Raw genomic sequence first — 17,699 nt, 5'->3', positions numbered from 1 at the left:
AGCTTGGCTAGGAGAGTAGGGTTGTAGAAATGAACTCTCTGATTCATAGCGGAGGGTGTATTGTTCCTGGCGGTGGGAGGAGCGGAGCTGATCTGCAGAGCTGAGGCCCGCTGACAGCTTCATATTTCGTCACCCAACACACCACCTGTGTGTCCTGTCTCTCACAGTTGACACCGGCAGAATTCAGAGAGAGGAAGAGCACCGGAAGAATGCAAATGTTCCCATCGTGTGCAGCTGACTCTTATGATTTTTGGTGGTGGGGGAGAGGGGCGGGAGTACGAACGCGCGCGCGCGCACACACACACACACACACACACACACACACACACACACACACACAACAGTTGTTCTTAACCATATGAATCAGTAAGCACAATATATATAATATAGTTTTTCAGATATCCGTCATTTTTCTATCTATCAGCCTCTTCTTCTTTGCTTAATATACTGTTGTTGTGAGGTAAATATGTGAGCTATGGGCTTTTCCAAATGCTTTGTAGATAAAGAAAACCTACTTTTTTCCAAATTCAAAAGGTTTACAGGTGTAAAATCTTGTGTAAAATATCTGGGGGGGACAAAAAAAACTCCAATATGGTGCATCGGTAGTTTCAATCTGAAGTGGAGGTGCCGGGTGGGGATGAGCCCTCCGAATGCGGCTGAAGAGACAATTGCTTTGATCTAAGACAGAAAGAAAAAGCGAGGCTAAGTTAAATGTTTCCATGGACACCGATGGAGTGAAACTGTGTTCCCTTGAGTTCATCCCTGCAGATAAAACACTGTGTGTTTGTGAGCACGTTTGTGTGATGTCATGACAGGAGAGTTCAGGGCCGCTGAGGCTTCTGCAGGAGAGCAATTGCACTGAAGAACAGTGGTGTGTGTGTGTGTGTGTGTGTGTGTGTGTGTGTGTGTGTGTGTGTGTGTGTGTGTGTGTGTGTGTGTGTGTGTCCTCAAACAATCCCTGCCTACCTGATGGATGTGTGTTTGTGCGTCCCAAACTGACCTGCATTCTCTCCTTACACTGTCATCCCCCATCTCCCCCCACTCGGTCACCACCTCACCTCTAAACACACACACACACACACACACACACACACGCCCTTTCACCCTCACCTAACCCATACTAATGATGCCCCAGAACTACAGCGCATGCAGCTTTTAACAAGGTCAACTTAACCTGCACAAACACACACTTACAAGAAAGCCATCATAGGCCACAACACATGGACACACACACACACACACAAGTGCAGAATGAATGAATACACACGTTTACACGAACTCATAAATCAGACTGATATGCTCACACACACACACACACACACACACACACACACACATACACACACACACACACAAACAAATGATGAGATTTCATGATAATTTGGGTGGGGAGTGTGGGAGACAGATAATTTCACCATAGCTGTTTGTGTGTGTGTGTGTGTGTGTGTGTGTGTGTGTGTGTGTGTGTGTGTGTGCGTGCAGTACTGATATGATCTAATGAGGATGTTAAGCCGCCTATTGGATATCAAAGCAAAACCAAAATAGCTCATGTTGTCCTCTGCCTGCTGGAGCTGCCGTGGAAACCCTCCTCTCTTCTGTTAACAGGAGGCGATAACACTGGCAGTTGTTGCTGCAGCGCGGGGCCCAGCATTCATCCAGTTATTGCGGATCTGGGTGTGTGTGTGTGTGTGAGGCTCATTGTTTTGCCGTGATTCATCAGGTCACATCAGCTCCTCTCATTAACACACACTGATTTATCAATAATGCGCAGCAGCGTTTGGAGAGCACACATTGAACTGGGGCAATTTACTGCCTCATAGAGCGGACACACTGGACAGGCCCCACCAGGGACGACTATATTTCTCTTACTTTCTCTCTTTATCAGCTCCTTCCTCTCAATCTAGGCTGGCTTTCTCCTCTCTCTTTCTTCCTTTCTCACAGCCTCGACCCCCCCCCCCCCCACACACACACACACACACACACACCATACACTTATCTTCTCAAGGACATCTGTCTCTCTCTCTCTCTCTCTCTCCCTCTGCTAATGTCTGCATGTCTCTCTTGAGCTGCTGTGTCTAATCATCTTGTTTTCGGGGCCACTCTGGTAGCCAGTGGATGCTACAGCACCAGAGATACTGGAGGTATTGTGCTGCCATATTAGATAACTGCTGCTCTATTGTGAGTGGATCGGGAGTGAGTGTGACGCACTTCTAATGTAAGGAAGCCTAATTACTCCGAGTGTTAACGATTGTTCCACATCTTATCACAAGTATTTGCACCTTCTGTGGAGGTACAACACACTGAAGTCTCGGTGAATACTTTTAAGAGTACAGAAAATCTAGCAATTATACATTTAAAGAAACAACAACCTATAACAACTTCAGATTTACACGTTGAAGTGGATTGACATTCCTCTCAGCAGTTTTCTGGTGGGCCAACGTTCCTTTTGGGCGGATACAGTTGTGCTGGACCATCCTGTTGGTTGTGTCAGTGGGCTGGTCCAATCATAACCCCCTCCCCCTGCGGCTCTGTGCCTCATTAATTAAACAACACATCCGTAAAGACAAAAAAAAAAAGAACGACTTTCTTGCAAAATGGAAAAAAAACCAAGTTGACAGCGGCGGGCCAGTTTTGTTGTTGTGGTCCCAGTCCAGCCCTGGGAGGCTTGAACCCCAAACACAAGGGATGAGATGAACAGAGGGAAGGGAAGACCTGAATACATGTATTAGTATCCACTTCTACAGTCTTGCCAGGAAGAACTCTATATATCTTTTTTTTTTTGGGATTAAATTATATTTTCTTTGACCTGCAAATCCAGCTGAGGCGTTGGCAGCACTTTTCACACTCAAATGTGTCTGCAAATCTTTCTCTCACCCTTTAAATGGCACCAACAACCTTCACCATCCAGAGGTGGACCACGTGTAGCCCGAGAGATGAAAAACTGCTGACCGGTTTGAGTTTCAGACTTTTTTTGGGGGGGATATACCACATTTATTTAAAAGGAACTGAGATAATAAGGCTGTTGCTCTTATTTTTGAGGTGACTGAGAGGATTGGGAATGAAAAATACCCTCCCAATGAAAAGGACACGACTAAATTCACACTTGCAAACAGCCACTTATGGACGTTAATAGCGGGCGAGCAGATGCACCCTCCCTTGAAGATGCAGAAATGAACATCTGTACAGTGAAGCGCAGGAAATTAACCTGCTACAAGCCAGTGGGCTTTTCAGATTGCCTCATTTCATCGTTGTTTCTGAAAGGATGCTCATGAAAGGATTTGTACAATATAAGATATGACAGAGTACACATGCACCCCCCCACCCCCACCCCTCATACATTTTATGATGTTGCAGCTCACATTCTGACCCTGTTTGTCTGAATTTTGTTCATCTCCACAGATTAAAATTAACCAAAAAAATACCCCCACATGTAATCCATCTGTACATTCTTCAGACACCTACTGTGGCATGCGATGCCGCACCATACCCGCTGCTCCCCTGCCAGTGCAGCAGATGCAAGAGGCGATGCCCTGAATAAATAATTTGGAGACGTCAACATTCCACCTATGTGATGATCAATGAGGGCTTTCACAGCCGCCCCTCCCCAATCCATTGATTTATGGAACCGACCACCATTTGCTTTGTCGCAGAGCATTTTTTGGATCGGCATCCATCATATTTATCAGACAACGTAGAGTAGTTCTGGTGCTTGTGTGTGTGTATGTGTTTGTATCCATGTAGGTGTTCTGATCTGAAGACAAGCTGGTGTGTTTAAAAAGAAAAAAGGTCTCTTTCCCACCTTGAGATGACACAACATGGAAATTCCAGAAGTTGCAGTTTTCCACAAGAACTTGAATGCAACTTGTTGATCTCTGGCAGGATCTCTCTGTGCCTCCGTCTGACTCCAGTGATCCGTCCACACTGACAAACCTTTACAGGGACTTTGACAAGACTTGTGTGTGACAATCTAAAGACAATTTGCCTTCAGCTCACGAGTCTCAGATTAAGATTTTGCAAAGACTGGAGATCTTGCAGTTTCACTATTTACAAGATTCCTTTCAAGATCATCCATTCTGAGATCAGTCAACTCAGATGCGTTCTCAGATTGGGGGAGCGTTTATACTTCTTCAGTGGTTTGACTGTTTGAACCCTGCACTTACACAAGATGGTGGAGGGGCTTGTATGCTAGCCAAGAGGCGGCTGAAACAGTACATAATTTACTAAGTCAAAGCAAGTAATCACCAGAAAAATGCCAGGACACGTTACGGTGGCATCTGTTGAGTGTTCCGGTTTGTGCAGCTGCTTCTCTGCTTGTTTCACGGACGTAGGCGTGTAGTATTCCTTCACGAGGTGCTCAGTAGCACCCTCTGTCGCATGACAATGACAGCACATTGGTGGAAAATCAAATCAGTGGCGGGGAAAGAATTGATATTTAAAGAACACTGGCTGTCATAATCACCCTTTGCTGGGGGAAGAGACCCTTTTGCAGACCCCTCAGCTGAATGGTGATTGCAGTCCCTCGATGTGTGTTGAGATGTGAGTGATGAGGGTAGCCAGACTGGTGTCCACCACTCCTGTTTCACGTGTCCAACAATACCTCCTCATCTGCTTGCTTCATGATCATACAAGTGTTTCCTTCCCTGGTTCTGGCTGCCTTAATGAAGCTCGCAGTGCCCCAGCAGGAATGAGAGGAGCTGCTTGGACTGGACTGGCTCCGGCACATTCATGGCACACACGTGGAACACGAGCAGGAGAAGCGGGGCCAGGGCTTTTCAGATCTGGAAACTTTGCTCATCATGTAGCATGTCGGTGACATTGAGCCAAACAAGCGCACACGCACCTTGGCTGAGGCATCTGCATGCATGCAAGTGCAGGCAAATACATTCATCTGCACATTCATCACTGGATTTAGCATTCCGCTGGAATTCTCTGCTTCTTGAGAGCCCAAGTAACAAATGACTGGTGGATGTGGAGTCAGCATCTTGTCAGGATCCCCGCCACTCCCACCACCGACCCACCCTTACCTTCCTCAATGTCACCAACACCCCTCGGCTCCAGTGCACTGTCCCTTTAATCAATGGCGCTAGTTTAGATCACATATCAACATGCTGAGGACAGTAAAGCCCGCATTAGCATTTTATATGCAATCAATTTGCTGCATGGTATGTCGGGAGAACTGAGTGTGACATGTGTCACATGGAAATGCAACTTTGGGGATACAGGACACACACACAGACACACACAACCACACGCGCTCACAACCACATACACTGTAGACAAATCCCACAATGCACGAAAGCCCTCTGGCTAGATCCAGAACAAGACACAAGAGGCACAGGGACATCCAGGACTGCAGTACATAGAAGTAAAAACACATGCATTATACACACATGCATATATATATGTGTGTGTGAGAAGAGTGTGTGTTGTCTCTGTCCCTCTCTCAGTTCAGCCACATTGTCCCCGACCAGTCTGACGCTGTCCAAAAGACAACTCATTAAATCATGTCATTTTATTCACTTCTGAGTGAGCCTGTGTGCTTGTTCACCTCTCTCTCTCTCTCTCTCTTGTTCTCTCTCTCCCACACACACACACACACACACACACACACACACACACACACACACACACACACACAAGCTCAAACACTGCTGTTGAGTGGCGTGCAAGAATAAGCTGTCCTTACAGGAAAAGCCTGTGTGTGCATGCTTTCCTGCTTGCGTCTGTATCTGATTACGTGTTAATTTACTTTGATCCTGGAGACTTTGGCACCCCAGGGTGGTGTTGGATTTCCTGACAGGTGCTTTGGACTAACACATCAGCACGTGTTTGTCCGTCCCTCTGTCCGTGACTAAAAAAGGTAACCAAGCACATCTCACCATACTCTGCAAACTCTATGACTGTGCAGTTGCATGAATTTTTTTACATGAAATTTTGAGCTGATTGGAAGAATTTTGGCACCTGAAATTCGGGAACATTGTGAGTCTCCAGCAGCACGATATGTAGAGCAATTCAGAGTAATTAGCTTCAAGCAGCTGTAAAAGTCAATGGGGAGACAAATTCTGCGAGTCTGAAGCTGTCAGACTATTTAGTGGATTATTGAAATACATGGACTACCTCCACGAGCCTCACCGAACTACGGCGAGGTCTTTGCAGAGTCTGACGAGCTGCAACATTTCCTCTTTGCAGAGGAGTGGAATATGATTGACACTTAACAGTTTCCTCCAGATCAAACTGAGAACTGTTTGTAATGAGCGAGGTGAATTATTATTATTATTATTTAAAAATGCTGACGATATCAATGTTTTTGTTGACTTTTTAGCTGTGACGCATCAGTGACTGGTACCCGAAGTTAAAGCCATTAATCCATCCGTCTCTATGACATCTGTGAGGGAGCGGCAACGTCGGTAATCAACGTTACCAAATGAACCAATAAGCGCCGTGTTTCAGTGATTTTTTTTCATGTCCAGGCCTCCTGACACTTGGATGACTTCCGACGAGCGACGTGGAGGAATTCTCCGGTTTTATGACGTATCTTTTGTACGTTTAAAGTTGGACACTGTTAACTTTAGTGGTGTGGGAGTTTACTGCAACACCTTCCCCCGTGAAACTCCAGCAGGCTTCTGTGGACTGCAAAATTTCTCCTGGTGTTCCATAGGCATTAGGGAGAGTAGATAATGGCTGAACTTTCTCTTCTTCTTTTTTTGGGGGGGGGGGGGACTGTTCCTTTAAAAAGTGGCATCAAAGTTTGGGAAGCACTGACACACATTCCAAACACTTGGGCATCCCGCTAGAATTCAGCCATGACAGTCCCATTTCTATGAGCCAACTCACTTTGGTGCATTTTAGATGTGTCTTGATAGGCTTTTTTCTGTTTTCACTCCCTCTTTTTCCATTTGTTCTTTCTCTCTCTCGTTCTCTCTCTCACTCTCACTCTCATTGACGTACTTAAGGTGCTGTTCCCGAGTCAGGACACAAATATAGCTCTGAATAATGTAGCTTGCGTGGGTTTACAGACGAATAGGAATGTAGAGATAATGTATTGTGTAATAGTATAGACAAATATAACACTGCAGGCTTTACACAAAGGAAAGACGTGGCAAATCACAGAGGAGCTTACAATTGCAGTCGCGCGCGCACACACACACACAATAAAAGAGGGCACATACACACACACACACACACACACATCTATATGATCTATATGTAACAACCCCTGGAGGAACACTGGCTGCTTTCACCAGCACACATATAGATGTTGACTCAGGACATACTTATGTTTCTACAGAAGGATTTGGCACATGTTTGCTCTCTTTTCAAACGTCTAGAGACATCAGATGATTCCCAAGTGTATCTGTGTGTGTGTGTGTGTGTGAGTGTGTGTGTGTGTGTGTGTGTGACTGTAGCACCCTGTGTGCCTCCCCTACACAAGCACAGGTGTGTGACGTGTCCTTCAATTTAATATGCCATCAATCTATAAACCTGGAGACAAGCCAAAGCGCACAATGTCCTCAAACACACACACACACACACACACACACACACACACACACACACACACACAAACTCCAGAAATATCGGCTGTGCTTTTAGAAGACATTTTGCATGCAGATGAGAGGAGAACTTCCTCCAAAAAGTGAGACCGTACCGCCACCATTAAATTATCCATAGGATAGGAAATGAAGATAGAAACAGATGGACATAGGAATGACTTTTAGCCATTCATTAAATATCTTATAAAGAAGTTAAAAAAATTCTATGAAGCCTCCTGATCCCCTACCATTCCTCGTGCTAAGCTAACTAGCAGTAGCAGCTAGCTCTACTTCTCTGGCTCTGGAGAGAATTACAATTTCCCCAAATGCGCAGACGTCATTTTCCTTTGTGAATGCAGTTAAAATAAGGATTTTCTTGATGCAGTGCAGTTGACAGATGTTGGGGGGGGGGGGGGCATTCACTAAATCCTACTCATCCTCAAGATTAAAGTCCTGTAGGTTGGCAGTTGAAATAGTTTACATCCCACTAGGAGGAAGATGTTTTCATGCAGCAGGCAGCTAAAGGGCAGAGGGAGGTCCTGTGTCAGGTTGACACTTTGTAAGCCCCCTTAAGGCCACCAGGCCATGAAGGACAGCCATTCACGCGTATTTATCATCATTATTTTTAAAGCATTGCAGCTTTATTAGATATTTTGAAGTGGTGGGTGACGCGGCTCGGGTGTTGACATTCAGCAAAGGTCAGAAGACAGATTCAAAGATGATGCTGTCGAGCATGATGACTCATATCTACATGCTCCACGCAGTAATGGATGTATTAACATATGTATTCAAGTGTTTCATGTAATCTTACAGACAAGAAAAAGCATTAAATCCTTCTAATGACACCTGACAGTATTCATGTCACACTCTCACTTTCAACTGGTCCCAAATACACACGTAGAGCTGCAGCATAATTGAGTGAAAGCTAACGCGTCTAGATGTTCCGCAGCTAGAGATAATGACCAGACGACACAGACGTAGAACTCCTTGGTAACTGAAATTGAATGTGACAGAGAACAAGTTGGTTCCAGAGAGCTGAATCAGAAATGACAGCTCCATCACACATTCATAAGTGTCTGATTCCTGCGGTTTCCTCGTACCTTCATCCCTCCGCTACGCTCCCGTGAACACGGACGCCATCTTAGCAACCCGACGCTGACAGAGACAGAAATCCTTTCAGTCTGTTCAAACTTTCTCCAACGCAAGTTTATTTTTCTCTCCTGAGATTTGAGTCTGTTGGATGTTTGTGTCCTTTTTGGTTTAGTGTTAACTATTATGTCTGATGTTAAACCATCACAATGTCTGTACATACGGTCTCATAGCAGTGTTTGTACGCATTAAGTCGGTAAGAATCTCGTCTTTATCCAGACATTCTGGGAGAATTATTTCAGATCATCCATCCACATCATCAAGAATCTCATTTGTAATCACCTAGTTCAGAACCTGCAATCTAACAACCTGCCTCACAATTTGTAGTCTCTTGAATGAGCTGCCATGACTCAGGCCTCATGCTTCTCACCCCGACCTCAAGCCTCGTCGACCACTCCAGGCCAGTTTCTCCTCACATGGCGCCAACAGTGAGGGTTGCTCCTCGGAGCTCTGCCCACGTGCAGGCGACGTCCACAGATGTCCCAACTGGACGCACCTTGTTGCGAACGTGAGGCTCTTCTCTGTGCGCGACAGGCGTTCCACGAATGTTCTGATGCTCTGACGTTCTCAGCATCCAAATATGCCAGGGCTCTCACGTCGGCTCCTTTCTCTATTCATAAGTGACAACATCTTCACTCCAGGCTGCAAGAACATGGCAAAACACCCGATCGTCTTCACTAATATTGCGATATGATTCGCGGAATCACTGTTAATTTTTAAAACCATTCAGATATTCCTGGAAAATCCCATATAAGTAAGATAGTGGCGTGTAGCCAGGATATCATCTCTGCAACGTCACATTCTGCTGAAAATCCTATTATGTCACAGGAGTCACACCGTCTGGCTGGTCTTGGGTCGAACTGACTGATTTGGATTCATGTTGCAGCCTTGATTGACTCCACCTGAACGTGGCTATGATACGTGTGTGTGTGTGTGTGTGTGTGTGTGTGTGTGTGTGTACATATACATTATAATTCATACGTAATGCACATCATTATGTGAGTTTAATTTCTCGCTCGGCTTCTCTAATTGACAGCTACAGAGGTTTATGCTCCACGTAGCCGTTTCAGCTGTGAAAGCAACTGGACTGGACACGCAACTCTGAAAACAGTTCACACCATTTATAACGCCAGCTGTATAAAAGCTACGTGATTAAATGATCTCCCCACCTTCAAGTCGGCAAATTGATGTCATCTGCTTTTACCGTTTCAGCTGTGACACGCGGCAAAAAGAATCAGAACGCGGACAATTTAGTCTGCTAACGTTAGTGCTAAAGTCTCTAAAAGCTGCATGATACAGTTATTGATACGCTCTAAGCCAGGCACATACGCCGGCCCTAAGAGGATTAGGTTGGAGCGCTTATCCATCTAAATATGCTAATCATCTTCTTTTACCTTTCTGGTGCACACAGACATCAATCTCATCCAGAACCCGGAATTTTTGGAATAGTTTGAGATGCACTGAAATCAACTGCTTTTGATTAACAATGGTGCTGAGCGTGTCGTGGACTTTATCTTTGCGTGGCTTTGTGTTTGTTTTTTCTTCTCAATATTTATATATATATAAAATATTATTTTTTTCTCATGTACTTCCTTTTTCTTTTCCATCTTTTGAAGCGCAGAATAAATGAATTTAAGCTTGAGGTTCACCCGTCCGAGATGAGCTTTGTGAATACGAATTTATCTGAAGTATCGCTTTAAGAATTCACAGACCTGTCCATGTCTTTGCTACCACATTAAATACAGAAAAAGAAGTGTGTGTGTGTGTGTGTGTGTGTGTGTGTGTGTGTGTGTGTGTGTGTGTGTGAAATATGAATGTCGCACTTCTCAAAGCAGAGCATCTGCGGTGACGTGAGCGATCGACTCTTGCTGGAAATTAAAGTGAATTGGGAGATTGTGTGATTAGAGCAGATGAGGACGGACAGAGTGTGTGACCCCCAGCTGGAGGTGAGGAGAAGAAAGTCGTCGAGTTTGTGTTTATATCACGTTAGCATGCGTGTTTCCAACCTGTCGAGGTCTTTATGTTTTTATTATCCACATTGATCGAGCATGACAGGAATACTCCGGAAGTCTGATACAAGTATGTATTCTTGGTTTTCTCCAGGAGGCTCTTCCTCAGGTCTCCTTGAGGGGTTTGGAGGACTGTGATATCGGGACATCTTTGTTTGGGTTTGGTGATACAAAAGCAGGTGCAATGGTTCTTATTCACATCACTTTTACAGTACTGCACTGTGGCAGAGTAGCTGTGTTATTTTACTCGGTTTTATAGTAAATGACAGTCATTATCCATCTGTGTTAAGTTGTAGCTCAGCAGCTGCTACCATCTGCTCCGTGTGTGTGTGTGTGTGTGTGTGTGTGTGTGTGTGTGTGTGTGTGTGTGTGTGTGTGTACTTTGAAATGGTATTAATAGTGAACATTTGCTTATCATGCATGTTTACACTGAAATGAGCCAGAAAGACATCAGCAACACGAAAATAATAGAAATGTAGATCTGTTTTACCCAGACAGCAAACACTCAGTCTGTATGTTCACATGTTTGAAGAAGTTGAGAGAAAATGCTGGACTAGAGTGGACCGGACTGGAATACATTAGACTGGACTGGACAGCATGTAAACCACTTGCTTGAGCAGCAACTCAACAAGAACCCAGCACAGCTTAATCAACTCCTGTTTATTTAAGAAAAGGAGTCGGAGCACATTGTGATTGTTCCACCATGCCGTCTCAGTCTGATCAGCGTACGGAGGACCTCAGGCGGCTGGAACACACAGCACACCACTGTTGGGCTCATGTCTGATGTTGTCGTCCTCATTTTGCTTTAAGTCTTTGTGCTTTTGCTTCTCGTGGATGAGGATTCTCCCCCAACAGTCATACCCGCTCAAAGAGCAAAAACCGACACGGACATCCATCCATCCTCACCTGCTTATTCAGAGGTTGCGGAGGTAGCAGCTTCAGCAGGGAACGCCAACCTTCCCTGGTCACATTAGCAGCTCTGACTGGGGGACCCTGCGGTGTTTCCAAGCCATTATGGAGTTGTAATTCGTCCACCTGGTTCTGGGTCGGCCTGTGGCCTCCTCCCAGCTGGACGTACCTGGAACTCCTCCCCAGTGAGGCGCCCAGGAGGCATCCTGACTTGATGCCCAAACCACCTCCACTGACTCCTTTTGACACCAAGGAGCAGCGGCTCTCACGGATGACTGAGCGTCTACCCCGCCTGAGGAAACCCATTTTGGCTGTTTGTGGTGATGACCTCGTTCTTTGGGTCATGACCAATATGAGGGAGGACTGAGCGGTAGTTCAAGAGCTTTACCTTCTGGATCAGTTCTGGTGCAGGAATGCAAACGCAAAGCCGGTCCTGCTACTCAGAGTATCTGGCCCATCTCACTCTTCCCTTCAATCGAGGACCCAGAGATCCTTAACCTCTATTCCTTTGGGTCCACGAGTGTTGGCGTCAGATAGAACGCTGACCCTCAACCCAGGTGTGAAGCGATTCACGACCAGTGCCTCCCAAACCATTGTCAGATCAATGTTGAAAATAAGAGGCGTCGTCGTTATGGCCTGATTCAGTTTGGCCATGAGATCAGTTGGTTTGTGGTAAAGATCATCGTACAGACACGCTCGGGTACACGCAACTCAACCCGTGGGCCGACTAAAACGAGACATGTACATGTGTTAAATACCACGGTGGGACCTCCAGCTCCAGGACTTCATCGACACCCACTGGCAGTAACCATGTTACTCCAACTTCAAAATTTCAGTTCAATGAAAGCATTCACAATTTCCCCTTCATCTGCCAAAAGATCCCAAAACAGAGATGGAACACTTAAGAGACTCGCTGCAGATTTTAGGTTTTAGTTTCTTCAGTACAATCCAGGATCAGTGGGACAAGGACCCGGAGACCCAGCTCTGCAGGAGGTGAGGAGACAGATGGGGAGGGAAATAAAGGGAGGAGGAAAGGTAAGAAGGAAAGGAAACAGTGAGAAAGAGAGCTCTATCTCGGGCACCGAGAGAGAGAGAGAGAGAGAGAGATGGACAGATAGGGAGAAGGAAGAACTAAAAGCAGCTCCAAAACGGTGAGGAAGAGATGGTGCGATATAGAGATAGATGAAGAGAAGAGGTAGGTGGGTGGAAGTAAGGAGGGAAGAAGAAGGGAAAGATGGAGAAAGGCTTGGGGATGACAGAGCAGGGCTCGACTCTACAAAGAAATGGGGAATGAGGTGGAGGAGAGGAAGATAAAGATTCAAAAGAAATCCTCGATTCACTCAAATGAATGTCGAGTGAAGTCGATTCCTGACTCTCACTGGAAACCTCATCAGATAATTTAGTCTGAAAAATGCCAGTAATTCAGAGTGTGTGTGTGTGTGTGTGTGTGTGTGTGTGTGTGTGTGTGTGTGTGTGTGTGTGTGTGTGATGAGGAAGATTTCAGTGCTGAGTAGGAATTTATACGCCTATAGACTCTGTGGGAATGGTTTTATGTAAATATGGCAGAGTGTTTGTGCGTGTGTGTGTGTGTGTGTGTGTGTGCTTGTGTGTGTGTGTGTGTGAGACTAAGTCTGGGGGCAATGCTGATGCTTCAGCAGATCTTTAAGCACATGTAATTAACAGGCCAGTAATAAATGAGTTAAAGGGGTGGAGGATTATGTTTAATTTTGTGCATGTACAGTAGGAGTGTGTGTGTGTGTGTGTGTGTGTGTGTGTGTGTGTGTGTGTGGATGTGTGTGTGTGTAAGGGGGGCAAAGTCACTTTTGGTATGTCGCTCATATTGCATATCAGGCGTATCTGCTGGCTGAGATAAGTTATCATTATGAGATATGTCCTGCCTGTGACACACACACACACACACACACACACACACACACACACACACACACACATACACATACACACACACGCGCGCTGTCATCCCTGCACCATTTGCATAAAGAGAGCTTTTGGCAACGCCCTTGTAGCCTCAATGACAGTATCTTTACATTAGTCAACGTGCGCTCACACACACCAACACACACTCCTCCTCACACATGCAGTGTTTATTAACTGTTCACCAAGATATTGTTCTTTAATTAAATCGTGAGCTGGGAGATGTTGAACCTAAATACACAACAACAATAGGAATGGCACTTCTTTCCGCTTTCCTCGAGCCCTCGTATATGGCGCCTAGACTTGCAGCTAGTCGCGCCGCTCCTCGTACCCTGAGCTACTCGACTGGTAAGCTAGTTTGGCTCGACTCAAGTCCACAAGCTAATCCAAATGGATGAATTTAAGGTTAAAACACAGAAGAAAAAAAAAAGTGAGAGAACTCCAGCAGGGCTTGACCTCCAGCAGGGCTTGACCTCTAGCAGGGCTTGACCTCCAGCAGGGCTTGACCTCCAGCAGGGCTTGGCTTCAGTCAACCCATAAAAACTACAACTGCAGCAGTGAAGGGTCAAAACGATGGGCTCTATCAAGCTAGCAGGGAAGTAAAACTCCTGTGCTACACAGCTATATAACGCTAGTGAAGATGTTTAGATATAAACGTATGTACAGTATTGCTTTTAAATCTAACTGTGAATGATGGAGTGGCGCTAACGAGTATGGAACGATGCCTCTCTGAAAGACTGTAAATGGAAAGAATCACGTTGTGGTGTATGATTTTATTCCTTTAGGAGAGCAGAATATTGAATTCCGAATTTGGACACGAGGTTTATTTGACAGCCGGGTGAAGCCCAGTACATCCACACAAATGTATCATTAACTAAAAATGGAAAGTTCTTATATTCTTGCTTTATGTGAAAGTAGACGAATGCACCGTTACTTGAGCATCAGCAACAAATCACAATATTATAGAAACACATATCCGTTTCGAAAAGCGTGTCTTAAATTCAATCATCCAACTTGGAGACGGCGGGGGGGGGTGGATCTGAGGAGGTCTGATTCTGCTCAGATGTCAAAAATGACAGGGTGGCTAACTGGTGCGTTTGGACTGTTAGAATGGAATCTCAATTTCTGTCTGCAACTGGTGTCATCTGACTTGAGGTCAGGCTATGATGCAAGTTTTGAATTCCAGCCCCAAATCCTGCAGCAGCATCTGAATTTGGCTGTTCAAGTTCTGGTTTATTCAGCGTCAGATTTGAGATTTGGAAGAATTTTGAGGGATTTGACCAAAAACTGAGCTGAATTATCAAGAATCCTGTTTTATTTCCTCTTCGTATCCACTCGCTTAACAGGTTTGTAAAACCCACATGAACTTGGAACCAACTAATGTTTATATATTTTACCGAAAATTATATTTTAATGAGTGAAGCCACTTTAAGTTATGCGGCAGCATTCTAAGGCAGATGTAACATGGCATTCATCACAAGGTTAAGAGGAACCCTCAAGCCTTAGACACAGCAGATTCAAATATTAACTAGACACACACACACACACACACACACAAGAATCTTGTTGCGTTGTGTGAGGTTTCCAGCAGACGTATAAATGTAAGATGAATGTCACTGAGGGAGTAGGGTTGTGCTTATGTCAGAGAAAAATTGTGTGTGTGTGTGTGTGTGTGTGTGTGTGTGTTCAGATCATGGTTTACATTTGAGCATGTGAAAAGTCCCGTAAGTGAGCCACTCAGAGTGAGGTTGCGTGCAGTGACTCACCCGGGGAACCAGGAGGAGAGTTGTACTGCTGTGAAGTTCCTCTCCCTCCACGCAGAGAGATTGATCCTTGCTGGACCCGTGGCACGTGTGCAGGAGAGGCCCGGCTCGTGATGCTTTTCTACGCGTTACATATTCAGCGCCTGCTTTCAGTGTGCCTATTAGACTGTGGTGTTTAGAAAATGAAAAAAAACCAAAACAAAACAACAACCTCCTGCTCTTAAGCAACTCACGGAGCCACTCACACGTGAACAAATAAGACTGAAAATGTTGACATGGATGGAACACAAACCTTAACAGGTTTTTCTAGCCTCTAACCTACTTTTCGCTTGCTTGAATCCACAATCCCTTGACTGTAATCTGTAATGTCAACATGATGCACAGCTCAGAGGTTGTGCTCTGACAGAGACTTTGTGTACTCACAGTGTTGTCTGAATTTGTTTAGTACACTCAAACAGTATTGTAATCTCTCCAAAAATAGAAGTACCTTTCACTGCCTGCAGTAGATTCTCCTCTGGACTGGCGGCTCAGAGCATCGACTATATAGTTTGTGCAACACTAAATCGATGAGCGATGATGAAGGCGTTCATGGACTGACTGCTTTCCTGATGTATGTTTCTAGATAGCAACATGACTTGAACTGAGTGAGACTGCTGGAATGATAAATGCTGCGACCGTGAATGTGAAATTACTGCATTTATCCGCATCAAAGTCGGTTCACTAAAAGTGCTTGTTTTTGTCTGCCAAACCTCATTGAGAGGTTCTGTTCCAATCATTTTGGTTCCGGGTAATCATGTGGACCCAAATGCATGAGAGAGCCTATTTTTGTTCCTGCTACTACCCAGGATGTGTCTGACATCACTCACTCATTGCGAGCACGTTGTAGATGTGGGTCCGGTTAAGAGAGAACTCGAAGTATTTTCTAATCAGGTGTTGGAGCGCAGTGACATCACTAAAACGAGCCTGTCGTGGTCAAACGCTCAGACCAGCTGTAAACAAGCCAGCCAAATTAGCTTTGGGAGCTAAAACGGAAGTTGAGTGCCCCTCTAATGCGACTAATGTCCTTTTTTTCTCCAACAGCAGACGTTGTGGCTCGTCATAAAATCACACGAAGGTTAACGATGATCCTGTTCAATTAAACTGACGCGGGAATCTCGGCCGGCATGTACACAGTAAAAACCCAGCAACCTGTGAGTGCACATGGAATGCAGCCCCGAGTCCTGCAATTGAAGAGGAATCCTCGGACCGTTAGACTGTGGCCAGGGTGCGTTTTGCGTTCTGTTGAGAGACTTAAGACTCTTCTGTTGTATCTCTTTTTTTTGTTGAATGAGCAACAGTATTATGTTGCCTCTCTGGACAACTGGATTTGATTTCTTTTTCAGAATGAATCAAATTCTCAGCAGTGTCCCGGATGTGTTTGCGGGGCAACTTTGGACACAACGGCAGGGCTTTAATTCTCTTTTAAATTGAAGTGGTTAACATCCTTTCCATTTGCACATTTCTCAGTCTCTCCGCTCTCAATCCTCCCGCAGGGTTTGACTTCACTGTAATTACAAAAACCTAACTCCCACTCCAGCAGCAATTAAAAAGACAAAATAGCAGAGGACCCCCCCCCCCACCACCACCACCACCTACACCGCTGCCTCCCACTCATTTCACCTTTCCCCCTGTAAACCAGAGTAACGCAGCTGAACAGCATGGGAAAGCTGATCACCGTATTGAAAGGTACCACTCTGCTCCTCCCCAGTCTCCCCGCCTCTCCCCTCCCTCTTTCCCACCACCAGCACTCATTAACCAAGTACACGGCGAGTCTCCGGGGACGGCGGGTGGAAGCAATTAGTCTTGTTTTGCCTCGCAGTGGCACGACAGCAATGATGGACTTGACGATAGTCATTACAGCCTTACGTGTTGTTGTGGTTGCCAGGTCATTAGCAAACCCTTCAGTGACCCACCAAAGGAACGTTGGCTTTTCGAGCGTTTTGGACGCTAAACTAGAGTGGAGGAGCATCTGGTCCTCTGAAGTGCCCTTGGGTGTCCTCCAGAGAGCAGAGACATGCTGCTGCTCTCACTGCAACCTCTGACCCCCTGTGGAGTGGGGTGAGAGAATGAGAGCATTTCCCTGCGTGCTACCAGATTAGGCGTATTAGTGGTGGGGTAACTTTTACACACAGTGTGTATTCGATTTTGGCATCAGACGGTAAATAGATGAGGCAAATACATATAATACATGAGCACAGACTCGGGCACCTTCAACTCCAAACACTCGTCACACCCCACAAGTAATGGGAACAAGTTCTTTATCGTTTACTGGCATGTAAAACAATCAAGGAAGAGCTGGGGAGGAACAACAGTTAGCCTGATTAAACACTCGCTCATAAACAGCCGCGGTTGATTTGAGACAG

At 45.4% G+C, this 17,699-nt stretch overlaps 1 protein-coding gene across 1 annotated transcript in view; it reads left to right on the top strand.

Annotated features, from left to right (window-relative positions):
- The window catches only part of fgf11a (fibroblast growth factor 11a), a 97,322-nt gene that overhangs the window by 11,924 nt on the left and 67,699 nt on the right, over positions 1-17,699 (top strand). The gene's annotated exons all lie outside the window — the stretch shown is intronic.

This window comes from Aulostomus chinensis, chromosome 24 (assembly GCF_037954235.1).
Source record: "Aulostomus chinensis isolate RoL2024-O1b breed Wild chromosome 24, RoL_Achi_v1.0, whole genome shotgun sequence".
In the NCBI taxonomy this organism is placed as follows: Eukaryota; Metazoa; Chordata; class Actinopteri; order Syngnathiformes; family Aulostomidae; genus Aulostomus; species Aulostomus chinensis.
The sequence above is the reverse complement of the archived record's forward strand: the minus strand, read 5'-3'. Positions and strand labels throughout refer to the sequence as shown.